This window comes from Capricornis sumatraensis, chromosome 6 (genome assembly GCF_032405125.1).
Source record: "Capricornis sumatraensis isolate serow.1 chromosome 6, serow.2, whole genome shotgun sequence".
NCBI lineage: Eukaryota > Metazoa > Chordata > Mammalia > Artiodactyla > Bovidae > Capricornis > Capricornis sumatraensis.
In genome coordinates this window covers 81,547,120-81,567,786 of record NC_091074.1, presented here as the reverse complement: position 1 = coordinate 81,567,786, position 20,667 = coordinate 81,547,120, and the positions used below count along the sequence as shown (strand labels likewise).

General features: G+C 37.9%; 1 non-coding gene across 1 annotated transcript; it reads right to left on the bottom strand.

Annotated features, from left to right (window-relative positions):
• Positions 1-7,353: 7,353 nt before the first annotated feature.
• On the bottom strand, positions 7,354-7,464 carry LOC138081561 (U6 spliceosomal RNA). Its single transcript, XR_011145021.1, has one exon. It is a non-coding gene; the product is annotated as a U6 spliceosomal RNA (small nuclear RNA).
• Positions 7,465-20,667: the final 13,203 nt, after the last annotated feature.

The following is a 20,667-nucleotide window of genomic DNA, read 5'->3' as shown; positions in this document are numbered from 1 at the left end:
AAAATTTAAAACACAAATCATCAGTCTTTAATATAATATATTGCAAAGAAATTTCTGGCACTACAAGTCTCTCTTTAAGCGCCACACTTCCACACAGCGCCAACTAAATAATGTAACAGCATCTGGACTCCTTCTAAATCGAGTATGAAATTATATATTTCTCCCATGACACAGATTAGACCAAAAGGCAACATTTCCTAACGTAAAAAATGAAGAGTAAATTAAGTGGTGGCTAAGAGAGTCTCTTTTGTGCTTTTTTCCTTTTATTTTTAAAAACATCTTTAAAAAATATCTAGTTAAGTAAAATATACATACGGAAGAGTGAAGAAATCATGGATATTTATTTTGACACATTGTTATGCAAATCCAAATAACTACCACTTAGACCCAAAACAAGAATGTCATTATGTCCTCAAAACCTTCATGCTCTCTTTAAATCCTCCTCTCCAAAATTAATCACTATCTTGATTTCTTTTAAAAATTTTTCTAATTTTAAAATATAGCATAGGGATTTCCCTGGTGGTCCAGTGGTTGAGACTTTCCCTTCCAATGCAGGGGGTGTGGGTTCAGTCTCTGGTCAGGGTAGCTAAGATATCACATGCCTCACTGACAAAAAAAAACAAAAAATGAAACAGAAGCAATATTGCGAAAATTCAGTAAACACTTTTAAAATGGTCTACATAAAAATATATGGCACAGATACACATATAATATTAAACAATTATGTATAATAAAGAATTATTGTAAAGCGAACACTTGCAACTACCACCCATATCAAGGGATAAAACTTGATGAACCACCCAGAACCCACCACATGCCCCATTTTTCTAGAGGGAAGACAGAGGCTTACCTATAAACAGGTAATATAACAATCATTCCCTTGCTTTGATTTATAGTTTTATAGTGATTTTTATATATACATATATAAATATATACTCATGCAATGCAGGAGACCTGGGTTCAATTCCTAGGTCGAGAATATCCCCTGGAGAAGGAAATGGCAACCCACTCCAGTATTCTTGCCTGGAGAATCCCATGGACAGAGGAACCTGACAGGCTACATTCCATGGAGTCGCAAGGGTCAGACACAACTGAGCAACTAAACCACCACCGCCATATGTACATACACATACATATATATATTATATATATATAAATATGTACACAACTATATATACACTATATACACAACTAACCAGTTGTGTATCCCTAAACAATAAAGCTTATTTTTGTTTTCTAAAAAAAATGTCACTTAAGCCTCTTTTAATGGAAAGATTGCCCCTTTATCATCATAATTACTTGTTCATTGTATCTGCTGAAGAAACTGGATCTTTGTCTACATAGAGTTTCCTATTATGAAGTAATCTGACTCAAAATTTCAAGCCTGACTATGATCAAGCCTGTAGTTCCCAGCACCAATTTATAGGAAATGCAGGGACTTCACTGGTGATCCAGTGGCTAAGACTCTGAGCTCCCAATGCAAGGGGCCTGGGTTCCATCCCTGGTTGAGGACCTAGATCCCACATGCTGCAACTAGGAGTTCATATGCCACAACTATAGATCCCGCATGTGGCAACTTAAGACTCAGTGCAGTCAAATAAACAAATAAATATTAAAAAATTATATGAAATGCAAAGGACAGAGGGATTTATTAAAATACTCATGGAGATGCACTCAAGACTAATATCCAGTACAGCTTCTATAAACAAGTGATGAGAAATGCCTAATTTTTTTTCCTTTGGAAAAACCAGTATTAAAAATAAGGAATTGACTCTGTACTTTCCTGCAAAGATAGACAAATTCCTAAAGAATCGTTATGAACCCATGTATTTAAACTGCACATTCGGGTGAAAATAATTACCTTAGAATTCTAGAAAACAGGCTGGCACATTGAAGAATATATAAATTGGTCTTCAAAGTCTTTCCTAAACTAGTGTATTTTTTTTTTTCAGAGAGATAAACTTTCTTATTTATGGGTCATTGGAAGTATTTTAGTCTTTTTATCCTGATGATCATCTTGTCCATCTTCAAGTTACTCCTGTGTCCTTTTGATAATATTCTTGTGGTTTTTGGTATTTTATCTGCCGTGATGAGATGAACTAGGCTTATTTTATGTATTTCTTGCCCAAGTCTAGAATTAGCTATTTTTTCAAGAAGCTTTGATTTCTTTAAATTTGAAAGTGGTATTTCACAATCATGTCTGGGGGTAGGTCACTGTTACTATGCATTACATTAACATACATGAAAGAACCACATGTGTGTGCACTCAGTCGTGTCTGACTCTTTTCGACCCCATGGTTGGTAGCCTGCCAGGCTCTTCTGTCCATGGGGCTTTCCAGGCAAGAATACTGGAGTTGGTTACCATTTCCTCCTCCAGGGGACCTTCTCAACCAGGTATCAAACTCATATCTCCTGTGTCTCCTGCATTGCAGGCAGATTCTTTACCACTGAGCCACCTAGGAAGCTCATTAAAAAAATCCTCACGAGGTCAAATTAATACTTTCAATTCAAATTCAGCTCTACAAAGTTTTCCCTTAACCTTTTCTGTCTGAAATCTGACATCTTTTCTTCCAAACTAAGAATAGTTTTCAAGGATATTGAAGATGCCAGAATTAGACTATCACATGAGTACTTACTTTATCCCATCTAACTACATAATAATCCCAGGTTAGAACAGCAATACTACTAGTACCAATATAATTAAAATTATTTTGTGAATCCATTCTCTCTGTTTTCCTCCTATTTAGAACACAATTATATAGCCACCATGGAAACAACCGAAATGTCACTGATAGATGAATAGATAAAGCAGATGTGGTATACAAATATAATTTTAAAATACATATATATTTATAATTTAAATATAAAATTTAATTTGTTTTTTATTTATAAACATTATATATATACACACACATACACAATGGAATACTACTCAGCATAAAAGAATGAAATAATACCATTGTGGCAACATGGATGGATCTAGAGATTATCATACAAAGCGAAGTAAATTAGACAGAGAAAGATAAATACCATGATATTACTTATATATGGAATCTAAAATATGATACAAATGAGTTTATCTATGAAACAGAAACAGACTCACAGACATAGAGAACAGATGTGTAGTTAAAAAACCCAGGAGGTAGGATGACATTGTTCTCTGCAGTGTTCAGTCACTCAGTTGTGTCCAACTCTTTGCGATCCCATGGACTGTAGCCCACCAGGCTCCTCTGTCCCTGAGATTTCCCAGGGAAGAATACTGGAGTGGATTGCCATTTCCTTCTCCAAGGGATCTTCCCAACCCAAGGATTGAACCCAGGTCTCTTGTGTCTCCTGTATTGGCAAGGTGGATTCTTTATCACTGTGCCACCTGGGAAGTCCCGAATAGTTTTATTGCCCCCCCCCGCCCCGTTTTTTTCCTTTCTGCTAAAAAAAAGAACTTGTTCATATATTTTTAAATGGATGTTGGTGGGCATCAAATATTTAGGGTATTTGGAGTCCACCAGATATGTTTAAGAATGATGTAATGGTTTAGTTTAAAATGTCAAAATTTACAGTAAGCCAGAAATTATATCTTTTGCAAGTATGTAAATTTATGGTGGAAAATTTAGATATCAACTTAGCAATGAACAAAGGGATATGTAGCTTTTAAAAATTCTTTCATGGAGTCCATTTCAAAATGTCTGAAGACCACTTGCCCATATAGTGTGTTTGGGGATAGGGCTCAAAACTTCAATCCTCCATCCTAATTCTCCTGAGAACCTGCTATCACCCACCATCAGAATCTTGAAAAAAAAATTTTTTTTAAAATATATTTGGTTGCACTGGGTCTTAGTTGTGGCACACAGGATCTTCAGTAGCAGCATGTGAGATCTAGTTCCCTGACCAGGGATTGAATCTGGACCCCTGCATTGGAAGAATGGAGATTTAGCCACTGGACCACCAGGGAAGTCCACACCATCAAAATCTTAATACTTCCAATTCAGACACTGGTTTCTCAGAGTTTTTGTTGTGAAGTATCTCCAGATATTGCCAAGTTTCCCTCAGAGAGCAAAATACCCACAGATTAAAATCACTGGATTTGAAGTTTATCAGTTTTATTGATCTTTGCTAAATACCAGTTTAGCTCCACTGATTTAGATCATTGTGTTTTTTGTTTTGTTTTTTGGTCTTCTGCATCTCTACTTGCTCCTCTCATAGCTCAGTTGGTAAAGAATCCTCCTGCAATGCAGGAGACCCTGGTTCTATTCCTGGGCTGGGAAGATCCAATGGAGAAGGGATAGGCTACCCACTCCAGCATTCTTGGGCTTTTCTTATGGCTCAGCTGGTAAAGAATCCTCCTGCAATGCAGGAGACCCTGGTTCTATTCCTGGGCTGGGAAGATCCAATGGAGAAGGGATAGGCTACCCACTCCAGCATTCTTGGGCTTTTCTTGTGGCTCAGCTGGTAAAGAATCCGCCTGCAATGTGGGAGACCTGGGTTCGATCCCTGGGTTTGGACGATCCCCTGGAGAAGGGATAGGCTGCCCACTCCAGTAATGTGGCCTGGAGAATTCCATGCACACTGTATTAGTCCATGGGATTGCAAAGAGTTGGACACGACTGAGTAATTTTCACTTTCACTTGAATCTCTACTTAGTGTATGTATTTTTTCTTCTAATTTTTTGAACATATGAAAAATTATTATATAACTGTTCAGTCCTTGTCTACTAATTCTAACATCTGTATCAGTTCTGTGCTGGTTTAGTTGATTTATTTTCCTTCTCGACATGGGTCATATTTTCCTATTTCTTTGCCTCCTTAAGAAGTTTTAACAGGAAACTTAACATTATGAATTTTACTTCATTTCATGCTGGATAGATTTGTATTCCTATAAAAATTCTTGAGCTTTATTTTGGTATACAGTCAAGTTACACAGACACAGTTTGATTCTTTGGTTCTTGTTGTTAAGATTTATTAGGTAGGACCAGCATGGTGTTTAATCTAGACCTAGTTATTTTCCACCATGGAAGCAAGATTCTTCTGAGTGCTTTACTTAAAGCCCCATGAATTATGAGATTTTCCTGACTGGCTCTTTGGAATAAGCACTATTTTGAGCCTCAAGTATGCTCAGTGTGCTCTTCCCTTTAATCCAACTCCTGTTCTCAGCCTGGAGTAATTGTCTCAAAGGTTTATGCTGATTTTTATTCTGTTGGGTTCCTCTGCGACTGCTCCTCCTCTCTGGTACTCTGCCTGTGAATTCTAGCCACCTTGGACCCTATCCTCTGCATTCTAATCTCTGGGGGTCTTCCATGGCCTATTTGGGGTCCCCCCACCTGATGCTGCAGCCTGGAAGTGTTTTCAGTTACGGTGTTCATCTTTTTCGTCTTTCCATCTCTCAGGGCTCACTGTTTTTTGTTGCCTGATGTCCAGATGTACTCAAAACTTCGTTTTATCTATTTTTCCAACAATTAATGGTTATTTCAGTTCAGAGGCAAATCTAGTCCCTTTTACTTCATTTTAGAAATGTAAGGCTACATAAATATATTTTTAAATGGAAAAAATGTATGTTCTTAGAAGAATGCTATGCTATCGTTCACTCAGTCATTTCTGACTCTGTGTCCCCATGGACTATAGCCTGCCAGGCTCCTCCGTCCATGGGATTTCCCAGGCAAGAATACTGGAGTGGGTTGCCATTTCCTTCTCCTCTTAGAAGAATAGAACTTACCAAATTCAACTAAGCAACTGGGAGACATAAAGAGATATTTAGCTACTAAATAAGTTGGACACAAATCTGTGCATAAAGTAATATCTGGATCAGATAGTTTTATAGGCAATATTTATAATTATTTAAAGAGCAGATAATTCTAGTCTTCTATAAAATGTTCTAGAGAATAAAAATGAAGGAATGTTTTCTACTTTATTTTAGTATACTAATATAACTTTGACACCAAAACCATTCAAGGATAAAATGAAAAAAGAAAGTTTTAGGCCAATCTTGCTATTAACTCAGATGCACAAATTCAAAAGCTATCAAGGTTATCTATTTTAAAATATGAAATCTAATTATGTCATTCTTCTGCTTCATATTGTTCAATGGTTTGTCACCATATTGATAATAAAATCTAAATTCCTTATCATGGCTTACAAGATTTGTTCCCTAATCCTCTTGCCCATACTTCCTCCTTTTTAATTATAGTGTCCTTCTAATATATCTAGTTCTGTTACAATTCAAATATTTTACACTTATCTCTTCCTCCACCGCAGCCAGCTTCATTGCCTAGATCTTCATATGCTATGCTCCTAACACCATTTCTTTTTTTTTTTATACTTTAAATTTTTATTTTTACTTTATTTTACTTTACAATACTGTATTGGTTTTGCCATACATTGACATGAATCCACCACAGGTGTACATGCGATCCCATACATGAACCCCCCTCCCACCTCCCTCCCCACAACATCCCTCTGGGTCATCCCCGTGCACCAGCCCCAAGCATGCTGTATCCTGCATCGGACATAGACTGGTGATTCGATTCTTACATGATAGTGTACATGTTTCAATGCCATTCTCCCAAATCATCCCACCCTCTCCCTCTCCCTCTCCCTCTGAGTCCAAAAGTCCGCTATACACATCTGTGTCTTTTTTGCTGTCTTGCATACAGGGTCATCATTGCCATCTTTCTAAATTCCATATATATGTGTTAGTATACTGTATTGGTGTTTTTCTTTCTGGCTTACTTCACTCTGTAAAATAGGTTCCAGTTTCATCCATCTCAACAGAGCTGATTCAAATGTATTCTTTTTAACGGCTGAGTAATACTCCATTGTGTATATGTACCACAGCTTTCTTATCCATTCATCTGCTGATGGACATCTAGGTTGTTTCCATGTCCTGGCTATTATAAACAGTGCTTTGATGAACATTGGGATACATGTGTCTCTTTCAAATTTCTTTTTATTTTTTTATCAAAGGATAATTGCTTTACAGAATTTTGTTGTTTCCTGTCAAACCTCAACATGAATCAGCCATAGGTGTACATATATCCTCTCCCTTCTGAAGCTCCCTCCCATCTCCCGCCCCATCCCACCCCTCTAAGATTGATGCAGAGCTCCTGTTTGAGTTTCCTGAGCCTTTTAGCAAATTCCCGTTGGCTATCTATTTTATACATGGTAATGTAAGTTTCCATGTTACTCTCTCCACACATCTCACCCTCTCCTCCCCTCTCCCCATGTCCATAAGTCTATTCTCTATGTCTGTTTCTCTATTGCTGCCTGTAAATAAATTCCTCAGTACCACTTTTCTAGATTCCATATATATGTGTTAGAATATGATACTTATCTTTCTCTTTCTCACTCACTTCACTCTGTATAAAAACGTATGGGACGCTTCATGACTTTGTGTGTTACCCTGGTGCAGGGGCCCTGCTAATCTCTGTATCTTTCCAATTGAAATGGCATCCCACTCCAGTACTCTTACCTGGAAAAATCCCATGGATGGAGGAGCCTGGTAGGCTACAATCCATGAGGTCCCAAAAAGTCGGACATGACTGAGAGACTTCACATCAGGCTGCCAAAGCGAGCACTCCTAACACCATTTTGATTTAAGTTCAAGTATCACCTCTCTGGGTTCCCCTGGTGGCTCAGATAGCAAAGAGTCTGCCCGCACTGCAGGAGACCTGGTTCAATAACTGGGTCAGAAAGATCCCCTGGAGAAGGGAATGGCTACTCACTCCAGTATTCTTGCCTGGAGAATTCCATGGACAGAGGAACCTGACAGGCTACAGTAGTTTGTGGGATTGCAGAGTCAGACATGACTGAGCATGCACACACATCACCTCTTTAGAAATTTCTTTCCTGTCCACCTTATTTCAAGTATCCTCCACTTCTGCTGTCCTGTTTCTCTCTCTTCTTCCTTTACTTTATCTTCAAGGAACATACTTATTACTAGTATTTTTATTTATTTGTCTCTCTCACTCTTACTAGTATGTAAGTTCCAAGAGAAAAGGGATTTGTTCATTGCTATATTCCCAGCATCAAGAACTATGGTTGATTCATAATATGGTTTAAGTAAAATTTAGGTTGAATTAATGGATATCATGTCGTTGTTGTTGTTTAGTAACTCAGTTGTATCTGACTTTTGTGACCCCATGGACTGCACCATGCCAGGCTCCTCTGTCCTTCACTATCTCACAGAGTTTGCTCAAATTCACGTCCACTGAGTCGTTGACGCTATTGAACCATCTCATCCTCTGTTGTCCCTTCTCTTTTGCCTTCAGTGGCTATCATACCTCCCAAATACTTGTTTCAAGGTTAAATATTGTAAAGCTATGTTTTTTCTTTACCTAAATGAATTAATATTGTGGGATGTTGGACTTCTCAGGCATTCCAGTGGTTAAGAGTTTGTGCTTTCCCTGGTTGGGGAAGTAAGATTCCACATGCCTTGGGGTGTAGTGAAAGGAAAAAAATAATAAAAATAAATATTGTGGGATGTTGTAGCATAAGTTGGTTAACTTATGGTAAACTCTGATTCTTGAGAATTAGGGTAAACCATTGTGTTTAATTATTTTATGAAAATTTTCAAGCACATGCAAAATGGAGAGGATGATAAACCACATACATTATATCCATTATGTATTTTAAATAATTATTGTGTTTTTGCCCCATTGGCTTAATCTACTTTCCTCTTCTCCTAAAGTGTTCTAAATGTACTTAAATATATAAGATGGTCATTCTTTCTTCCATAATTCAATGAACCTACAAATACAGATTTTTTTTTTACCTAACTACAATGACATTATTCATATATAGCATAATAAATAATAATTCTTTGGTGCCTTCTGATACCCAAACCATCATCAGATGTCTTCAATTGTCTCAAAAAAATTTTTACATTTGACTCATCCGAATGAGGATCCAAAAAAGAAGTCAGCAGAGATTTAGTTGTTCAGTGTTTAAAAAATATCCAGAACAATCTCCCACCACTTTTCCCCATGATATTTACTTGTTTCAAAAGTTGGGTCAGTTGTCCTGAGGATGTCCCTTCTGGGTTTGTCTGCTTTTCCTAGTGGTGCCCTGTCACGTATCCTTCTGTCTCTCACGATTCCTGTAAATGGAAGTTAGTTCTGGAGCTGGATTAGGTTCAGCTTCTGCTTTCTTGGCCAGAACACTTCATAGGCGATACTGTGTGTTTTGTATTACATCACAGCAGGTCTGCTTCTTCAACCTTTACTGATGCTAAGATTGATTACTTTTTTCAATGGGTGATAACTTGATATCTTATTTGTAAGTTCCCCATCAAGTTCTCCTCTAATCACTTCACCAGTGATGATGTTCGGCTGAATCAAACATTTCATGAGGGGTTGCAAAATGATGATTTAAAAATTATTATATTTCCTCATTCACTGACTTGATATTTTTTGAAAAGAAAGATGTTTCCTTATCAACTAAAGCAATTTGGTTATCCTGAAATTAAGATAAATGTTGAATCCGTGTATTTTATTTGCCAGTCTTTGGGTTAAGAAGTCCATACCTTAACTTTCCTACTTGTGTCTCAAGGGTCAGGTTTTTGTTTTTGATGTTGTTTAAATTTTACTTTTCTTTCTTTTTATCATCAAGAACTATGAGTTACAAAACATTCAATGTGTTTGAATCAATTGCTTTCAGTAAATTTTTAGATGCACGAATTATCCTATTCTTAATCAAAAGGAGTCACTTCATGTTGGTTTGGGTGCTTTTTGATGATGACCCTTTTGTCTTAGTTTCATCTTTAAAAGCTTTTGGTTTTTGTCATGAAAAATCTTTCGAACTTGAGAAAAGTTTGAATTAAAGATTTTTCATGAAGTCTCTTCCTTCTAGGTAAGCATGGAAATTTGGACTGTGAACAAAATGTTGTTGAGATGTCCCTCTGGATTTCTTGTAGTGACTCATCTGTACATCAGCAATAGAAGTATTAATATTTTCAATCTTTTTTTCTTCTGTGTGTTCAATGTTTTATCCAGCAGATATTTACTGAATGCTTAGTATATTCTCTGTACTATTCTACTTGCTGAATAAACAACAATAACCAATCAAGTCAGAGCTCCCGTTGATGTGAAATTTGCACTCTAATAAGAGAGATAGGAAACTAATAATATAAATAAATGAGTACATTATGTCTTAAACTGATAAATGGTAAGCAAAAAATAGCTGAGAAGAGAGATAGAAAGTATGTGTATGAAAGTCAGTGAAGGGGTGTTAAAATTTTAGATAGTGTGGCCAGAGCAGGCTTCACTGGGAAAGCGGTATCTGGGTAAAAATGTGAAGGAAGTGAAGGAGCAAACCACATCGAAACCCAGGAGAAGAACATTCAGCCACAGAGGTTCTACAGTAGGAACATACCCAGTGTCTCTAAGGACTGGCAAGACCAGTGTGGCTGGAACACAAGATGTAAGTGGAAGCAGGCAGAGGGGTCAAGAGTAATGATGTGAGCAGACCACGCAAAGCCTTTGGGTGGTCATGAGAGTATGTTTTTTGCTGATCTCCCACTACAGAGTGTCATTGGTCAAAGGCTCCAGTGGCTGTGTGCTCAAACCCACTGACGTTTCCTAGGGCTGCTTCCTTAGATGGCCAATAACCCTTATGCCCATTTCTTGGAGAAAACAAGGACTTGTGATGATGGACACTGGCCAATGAACTTGTCAAAATTTCTTTAAACTGAATTGAAGTCTAGGGTGCTTCCATTATATCTTCCTTCCATTTCTCCGTTCCTTCCTTAGAGAAGAAATTGCTTCCTGGTTTGGTGGGTCTCTCAGATCTCTCTAGTTCCCTTCCCATTCTCTCTCACAAATATTTCCCCCAACAAAACTTTTGCACTTTTTTCAAGATTATTTTTTATTTTGGACTAATATACAAATCACAAAATTTAACATTTTGGACACTTTAAAGTATTCAGTTCAGTGCCATGGAGTTGTGCAAAGAGTGCACATGACTGAGCACACAAATAGGATAGATAGATAAATAATGTCCTATTCTCTACTCCTCCTGAAGAAGTGAAGTGAAGTCGCTCAGTCGTGTCCAACTCTTTGTGACCCCATGGACTGTAGCCTACAAGGCTCCTCTGTCCATGGAATTTTCCAGGCAAGAGTACTGGAGTGGGTTGCCATTTCCTTCTCTAAGGATCTTCCTGACCCAGGGATTGAACCCAGGTTTCCCGCATTGTAGTCAGATCCTTTACCATCTGAGCCACCAGGGAAGCCCCTCTTCCCCCTAGGCACTGGTAATCACCATTCTACTTTCTATTTCTTTGGATTTGACAACTCTAGGTATCTCACATAAGAGTAATTATAAAGTATTTGGAAAAAACACACACAAAAAAAACAAACAAAAATAAAGTACTTGTGTTTTTGTAATTGGCTTATTTCACTTAACATAATGCTTTCATGGTTCATCCACGTAGTAGCATGTGTAAGAATTTCATTATTTTCTAAGGATTGAGTCATATTCTATTGTGTATGAACACCATGTTTTGTTTACCCATTTACCCACTGATGGATACTTGGGTTTCTTCTACCTTTTGGCTATTGTGAAAAACGCTTCTGTAAGTATAAATGTACAATCTGTTTATGTGAATGTCTGTTCAAGTCCCCGCTTTGAATTCTTTTGAGTATATACTGGAAATGGAATTACTGGATAACATGGTAAATCTATTTTTATGTTTTGAGTAACAACCAAACTATTTTCCATAAGGATTGTACTGTTTTACACTTTCAGCAGTAGCACATAAGTATTCCAATTTCATGACATCCTTATCAACACCTTCTATTTTCTGTTCTTTTTTTTTGATAATAGTTATCTTGTGCTCAGTTGCTCAGTTGTGTCCAACTCTTTGTGACCGTTTGAACTACAGCCTGCCAGACTGCTCTGTCCATGGAATTATCCTGGTGAGAATACTGGAGTGGGTTGCCATTTCTTCCTCCAGGGGATCTTCCCAACCAGAGATCGAACCCACATCTCCTGCATCTCCTGCATTGCAGGTGGATTCTTTACCCACTGACTCATCAGGGAAGCAGTAGTTATCTTAATGGGTGCAACTTAATATCTCACTGTGATTTAGATTTCTATTCCCCTATGATTAGAGATACCAAGAATCTTTTCAGAAGCTTATTGGCAATGTGTATATTTTCTTTGGAGAAATGCTTATTCCGATCTTTTGCCTATTTTTCAATAGGGCTTTGTTGTTGTTGCTGTTGTTGAATTGTAGGAGTTTTTTTACATATTGTGGGTATCAATCCCTTACAGATATATGATTTGCCATTATTTTCTCCCTCTCCATGGACTGGTTTTTGTTTCATTCTATTGACAGTGTCTTTTGATGTAAAAATGTTTTTATTTTGATGAAGTCAAATTCATTTATTTTTTCCTAGTTTATGCTTTTGGTGTCATATTCATGAAACCATTGCCAAAGTCAATGTCATGAATCTTTCCTATTTTCTTCTAAGAGTTGTATAGTTTTAGGTTTTACATTTAGATCTTTAACTCATTCTAAGTTATTTTTTATATATGGTGTATGGTAAGGGTTCAGCTTTTTTTTCCGGCCTATGTATATTCCATTTTCCCAACACCCTTTGCTGAAAATCCTGTCCTTTCCCCATTGAATAATATTGACATTCTTATCAAAAATTATTTGATTTCATATATGGCAATTTGTTTCTGGACTCTCGTTTTTATTCCTTTGGTTTATGAATCTGTCTTTATGATAGAACCATACTGTTTTGATTACTGTAGCCCTGTAATAAATTTTGAAATCAGGAAATGTAAGATCTCCAACTTTGTTTCTTTTTTAAGCTTGTTTTGGTTATTCAGGGCCAGTTGAAATTTCATGTGAATTTTAGGATGGATTTTTCTATTTCTGCAAAAATATCATTGAGATTTTGATAGGGCTCACATTAAATGTGTAGGTCACCTAAGATAGTATGGACAATAATGTCTTCCGATCCATGAATGTGAGAGGTCTTTGCACTGACTGGCGCCTCATTGATTTTTTTCAGCAGCCTTTTATAGTTTCAGTACACAAATCTTTCACACTGTATTATTCAGTATTCTACCCACCCCCCGCCCATGTATAGAGAGATCGATATCAATAGATAGATAAACACACAGAGAAATTGGCTCAAACAGTGATGGAGGGTGGCAAGTCCCAAGTTCTGCAGAGTGAGTTAGAAAGCTAGAAACTCAGGAGAGCCAGTGGCCTAGTTCTTACTTAAACCCAAAAGTCTAAGAACCAGTACTGAAGATGGCTTAGTCCAGTCCAAATGTTGTAAGCTTTAGACTCAGGAATAGCAGATGTTTCAGTTCAAGTTTGGAGGAAGGGAAAAAAGTTAATGTCTCAGTTTGAAAGAAGCAGGAGGAATTCTTTCTTACTTGGGGGTTAGTAGGCCTTTTTGTTCTATTCAGGCCTTCAACTGATTGGATGAGGTCCACCCACATTAAGGAAGGGAAAATGCTTTACTAAGTCCACTGATTCAAATGTTAATATCACTCAGAAACACTACCATTTACATACTCAGAATCATGTGTGACCAAATATCTGGGCCTCTTGTGACCTACTCAAGTTGACACATAAAGTGAACCATCACAAATGACTTGTGATGGACCAGTTGGTGGTCCAGTGGCTAAGATTCCCAGTGCAGGGGGCCTAGGTTCAAAGCCTGGTCAGGGAACTAGAGCGCATATGCTGCAACTAAGATCCTGCACTGTAACTAAGACCTGATGCAGCCAAAAAAAAGATCCTTCTTAAAAAAAAATTAACCATCACCATATATGTACATATGTGCATGAGTCTATACATTGCTTACAACTAACATTAGTGTTATCTAGAATACTTTTCTAGAACACATGACTTGCTGTGAAAGAAAGGGCTTGCAAAGTGAAATGAAATTAGAGAAATGAGGATGTACATACAGCAAGAGGTAACCTCCAGAGGTGACTTTTTGTTTAACTGTTCTGTATCAAATGATCAGATAAATCACAGATTGTACACTTCTAAATAATCTAAATTCCCTTTCTAACTTATTTGCATGCAATAACTTTTTCTTTAGTATAGAGTTTTGTGTTCTATGATATGGCACATGAAAGGGTTTAAGGAAGAAATAAACAGTGGTCAATTGGGGACCTGGGTGTGTGCCCTATTGTGGATCTTTTGAGGTAGAAATACAGTTTAGGTTTGTGACGGCCACATGGGAAACTGCAGCAGAACTCTAATTAGAGATTATTCTATTTTATAAATGAGAAATCAAGTTGTATAAATTTTCTGAAGGCTATTCTACAAGTCAATAATAGAGGCAAGGATATGATTTAGCAGTTAGACAAATACTCCACTGCAGTCCATATTCTTTCCCAGTTTTGATTTAAAGACTTTGACCTCATGTTCAACGAAAGATCCTGGCTTAGCAAATAACTCTGCAGAAACCATTTCATGATGCCAATTAAGTTTTTCCTGGCTGCCTTTTTGTCCTCTTTCTTTTATTAATAATAACTTCCACACCAATTGCTTTAAAGAGGTTCATTCAGGTTATATATAGCTGCTCCAGGTGTTACACAGCTGTCAAAACTTAGAAGCTATAAGTTCTTAGGGAGCATAGTGTGGCTTGCTCTCTGCTGAGAAACAGCTAGAACCAAGATGCCTATATTCCATGTAATGTCAATAACATTTTTTTCCTATTTTGAAAGCAGTGTGTTCGTCATTGTAGAAAATGATAAAAGCAAAGATAATAAAAAGTTACTTGTAATCCTCCAAACAGATACCACTGTTAAAATTTTCCAGTCTTTTATTCTATGCTTATTTTAAACATGTATTGGCAAAATGAGTGTATGCACACATGTGCACACACTACAATAATGCACTGTTCTCTATGTACTCATTGTTTTTACTGTGGAATAATTCATGTTTTAAAATAGATTTAAATAGATATGCAAAGAGCATTTCAGATAATTCAATAGTTATAATAACTTACCAAAAAATTTGTAAACATTTCTTTGTAATTATCTTTGCAATGTAGACAATATATTTTATAACTTTGGGATTTTGACAGAAAACAGATTTATTTTTATTATCTGAAAAAGTATAGATTTTATACGGTGACAATCATGCCTTCACTCACTCGTTCAAAAAATGTTTACTGCATATGAGGTGTGTGCAAGACAACGTAAGAATGGAGCAGAGTGACATTTTCTTCAAGAATCTAGTAACTACCCTAACACTCAGTGCTAAAGATCTTTCCTTTCTCTTTTTACTGATACGTAATATATTTTAGGGCTTCCCTGGCGGCTCAGATAGTAAAGAATCTGCCTGCAATGCAGGAGACCTGGGTTCAGTCCCTGGCTTGGCAAGATCCCCTGGAGAAAGGAATGGCTACCCACTCCAGTATTCTTGCCTGGAGAATCCCATGGACAGAGGAGCCTGGGGGGCTACAGTCTACTGGGTCACAAAGAGTCAGTCATGACTGAGTGACTAACACTATAATAACAACAACACATTTTAACTCAATGTATTCATTACACAAACTTTCATTTTGTAAAATTGAGATATAATTGACCTATAACATTGTATTAGTTTTGGGTTACATAGAGATTTGGTTACATGTATACATTGCTACGGAGAAGGCGATGGCACCCCATTCTGGTACTCTTGCCTGGAAAATCCCATGGATGGAGGAGCCTGGTAGGCTGCAGTCCATGGGGTCGCACAGAGTCGGACACGACTGAAGCGACTTAGCAGCAGCAGCAGCATACATTGCTAAATGTTACTCTTTAGTTAACATCCACATCATACACAGTTGCATTTTTGTGCCTGTGTAGTGAGAATTTAGTGGGGGTAAGGGTAGAGTGGGGTGAATTGGGAGATTAGGACTGACATATGTACGCTACCATATGTAAAACAGATTGCTAGTGGGAACCTGCTGTATAGCACAAGGAGCTCAGCTTGGTGCTCTGTGATGACTTAGATGGGTGGGATGGGGGGGTGTGGGAGAGAGGGGATATGTATACAACATATAGCTGAGTCACTGTGTTATATAGCAGAAACTAACACAAAATTGTAAAGCAACTAGGTTCTACTTAAAATAGATCTACTCTCATAGCATCTTTCAAATATACAATACAGTATTATTAACTATAATCACCATGCTGTATATTATAATCCTCAGGATTTATTTACTGTATAACTGGCAATTTGTACCTTTTGACCACCTTCACTTATCTTGCCTCCCCTCCTCCATGTTCCCCCTGTCTCTGGTAACCACCGGTCTGTTTCCCATACATATAAATTCAATCTTTTAAAAAAAAAGTTCCACATATAAGTGTGATTTTACATATAGTTATTTCTTACCAAACTTTTCACTAGATTGTAAGCTGCCTGATACAGAGACATTTTCTATTTCATTCACTATTATTCTGTGTCCTCTGTCAATGATTAGCATTTAATATATGCCCAATAAGTGTTTGTTGAATAGATAAATCAATGAATAAAACTTGTTTTTACTTAATATAAAGTTGACCTTTCCCCATATTATTCATGATTCTATTACAACATCTGTTTAAAAGTTTTAATGGTACAAGTTACATACCAAAAACTGTCTGTATTTTTAGTGTCAGTTCAGTTCAGTTCAGTCGCTGAGTCATGTCTTACTCTTTGTGACCCCATGAATCGCAGCACGCCAGGCCTCCCTATCCATCACCAACTCCCGGAGTTCACTCAAACTCATGTCCATCGAGTCGGTGATGCCATCGAGCCATCTCATCCTCTGTCATCCCCTTCTCCTGCCCCCAATCCCTCCCAGCATCAGAGTCTTTTCCAGTGAGTCAACTCTTCGCATGAGGTGGCCAAAGTATTGAAGTTTCAGCTTTAGCATCAGTTCTTCCAATGAACACCCAGGACTGATCTCTTTTAGAATGCACTGGTTGGCTCTCCTTATACATCTCAATAAATGCTTACATATTTGTCATCTATTAGCCCCAGCCTAATCTGTATGCTGAAAGAAAAGAAGTGAAAAGCAAGGGAGAAAGGGAAAGGTGCAGCCAACTAAATGCAGAGTTCCAAAGAATAGCGTGGACAGACGAGAAGAACTTCCTCAGTGAACAGTGCATAAGACCAGCAGAAAACAACAGAAGGGTAAAGACTAGCAATTTCTTCATGAAAATTGAAATATCAAGGGAACACTTTGCCCAAAGATGGGCACAAAGAAGACAGAAATGGTAGAGACCTAATAGACACTGAAGAGATCAAGAAAAGGTGGAAAGAATACATGGAAGAGCTGTGCAAAAAAGATCTTAATGAACCTGATATCTATGATGGTGTGGTTAGTCATCCAGAGGCAGACATTCTGGAGTGCAAAGTCAAGTGGGCCTTAGGAAGCACTGCTGTTCATAAAGCCAGTGGATGAGATGGAATTCCAGTAGAACTATTCAAAACCCTAAAAGATGATGCCATCAAGGTGTTGCATTCAATATGTCAGCAAATCTGGAAGACCCCACAGTGGCCACAGGACTGGAATAGATCAATCCTCATCCCAATTCCTAAGAAGGGTAGTACTAAAGAGTGTGCTAACCATCGGACAATTGCACTCATCTCCCGTGCTAGTAAGGTCCTGCTTAAAATCTTGCATGCTAGGCTTCAGAATCATGCATATCAAGAACTTACAGATGTCCAAGCTGAGTTTAGAAAAAGAAGAGGAACAGGAGATCAAATTACCAACATTCGCTGGATCATAGAGAAAGCAAGGGAATTCCAGAAAAACACCTACCTCTGTTTCATCAACTATGCTAAAGCCTTTGACTGTGTGGATCATAACAGACTGTGGAAAGCTCTTAAAGAGATGGGAATACCAGACCAGCTTACCTGTCTCCTGAGAAACCTGTATGTGGGTCAAGAAGCAACAGTTGGAACCCTGTGTGGAACAGCTGATTGGTTCAAAATTGAGAAAGGAGTATGACAGGGCTGTCTGCTGTCACACTGTTTGTTTAACATATACACTGGACACATCATGAGAAATGCCAGGCTGGATGAGTTACAAGTTGGAATCAAGATAGGCAGGAGAAACATCAACAACCTCAGATACACAGATGATATCACTCTAATGGCAGAAAGCGAAGAGGAACTAAAGAGCCTCTTGATGACGGTGAAGGAGGAGAGTGAAAGAGCCAGCTTAAAACTAAATATTTAAAAAACTAAGGTCGTGGTATCCAGCCCCATTACAGCATGGCAAATAGAGGGGGAAAAGGTAGAAGTAGTGACAGATTTCCTCTTCTCGGGCTCTAAAATTACTGTGGATGGTGACTACAGCCATGAAATTAGAAGACGACTGTCTCTTGGCAGGAAAGCTGGGACTAACCTAGACAGTGTGTCGAAAAAGCAGAGACATTACTTTGCCGACAACGGTCCATATAGTCAAGGCTATGGCCTTCTCAGTGGTTGTGAGAGCTGGACCATAAAGAAGTCAGAACAACAAAGAATTGATGCCTTTGAACTGTGGTGCTGGAGAAGACTCCTGAGAGTCCCTTGGACAGCAAGGAGATCAAACTAGTCAGTCTGAAGGGAAATCAACCCTGAATACTCATTGGAAGGAGTGATGCTGAAGCTCCAGTATTTTGGTCATCTGATGTGAACTGCTGACTCATTGGACAAGTCCCTGATGCTGGGAGAGACTGAGGGCAGAAGGAGAAGAGGGCGTCAGAGGATGAGATGGCTGGATGGACATGAATTTGGGCAAACTTCGGGAGATAGTGAAGGACGGGGAGGCCTGGAGTGCTGCAGTCCGTGGGGTCACAAAGAGCTGGACACGATTGGGCGGCTGAATAACAACAGCAACAATCAGTATTCAGAATGTTCCGTCAGCATACAGGTTTCCTTAGATCCCTTCCTTTTCAATATTTCCCTTCAGGTACTTCTTTCTATTCTGACTTTTCGCACCATAGATCATTTCAGCCTTTTCTTTAACTTTGCATAAGTGGAATAATTTTTTAAAAAGTACTCTTTTGGGGACTTCCCTGATGGTCCAGTGGTTAAGACTCTGTGCTTCCACTGAAGGGCCCATGGATTCAGTCCCTGGTTGAGAAATTAAGATCCCACATGCCTTGCAGTGTGGCCTAACAAGTTCTCTTTTGGATCTGCATTTCATTCAACATAATTTTATTAAAAGATTCATCCACTTATCAATGGTTCATTCCTTTTTTTGTTGCCACATAGTATTTTGCTATATAAATACAGCATAATTTATCCATTCTTCTGTTGACAGACCCTTGGGTTACTTCCATTGGGTAGCTATTATGATTAAGGTGGCTGTGAACATTCTTCTATAAGTCTCTTTGTGCCAATATGTTTTCATGTCTCTTGAGTACCGAGGCATGAATCATGGGATAAATGGATGTTTAGTTTTATTAGCCAAGGTTGAAGCAATTGATACTCCCACCAGGGGTGTATGAGAGTCAATTTCTTTCACTAACAATGGGTATTCTCGATCTTTTTAATTTAACCATTTTGGTGGATATATGTTGATATAACCGTGGTTTAAATGTGTATGTACCTGATGAGTAATGACGTTGAACATCTTTCATATATGCTTACCAGCTGTTGGATAGACTCTTTTATGAAATGCCAATTTCACAAAGTGATGTCTTTTGATGAGTAAAAGATTTTAACTACAATAAAGTCCAATTTATCACTTCTTTTTTTTTTTGTGGTTAAAGCTTTTGGTATCCTACTTAAGGAAGTTTTACCTACTATAAACTCAGGAGGCTATTTGTTTATGGCTTCTTCTGGAAGCTTGATAATTTTACCTGGACCTTTAGAGCTATGATCCCCTAGAAACTAATTTTGTCTATGATGTGAGCTAGAGTTTGAAGTTCATTCTCCCATACAAATATTCAATTGTTCTAACGCCATTCATTGACCAGATCATTTTTTCCCCCAGTGAATTTACTGATGCTTCTTTTGGTTGTATCTGTGCAAGTCTATTTCTGGACTCTATTTTCTGTTCTGTTGGTCTACTGGCCTACCTTTGCACCATTACAGCACTGCCTTTAAAAGTCGCAAAGTTTTGTTTTTCCCATATCTAGATATTTAGTTTGTTATCAACTTTCTCTGGTAAAAACATGAATGTCCCTAGAAAGAAGTTTTCTGCAAATCCATGAATTTTTCCTAGAGTAAATTACAGAACTAGAATTGTTGAATCTAAGGAATGTACATATTTTTAAAGTGTTTTCTATGTATTTTCAAAGTGCTATCCAGCAATATGTCAAGTTAAGCTCTGACCAGTATCACACCAGCTGCTGCTGCTGCTGCTAAGCTGCTTCAGTCGTGTCTGATTCTGTGCGACCCCATAAACGGTAGGCCACCAGGCTCCTCCATCCTTGGGATTCTCTAGCCAAGAATACTGGAGTGGGTTGCCATTTACTTCTCCATTATTACACCAGAGTGCACCTTTATGCCAATGTTCATACATTTCTTAAATTATCTGTCAGTTTATAGTTAGACTGAGACCAAAACTTTTCTCAGATTTTTTTGCTTTTGTTTGATTTGGTTTGGTTTATTTGTTTGTTGAAAAAAGGGTGGATTAAAAAGAAAACTCAAAGCCCATTTGATTTCTGCTTTTGTAAATTATGCATACCTGTGTCTTTTCTATTTTCCACTTGGATGTTTACCTCTGTATGTGTT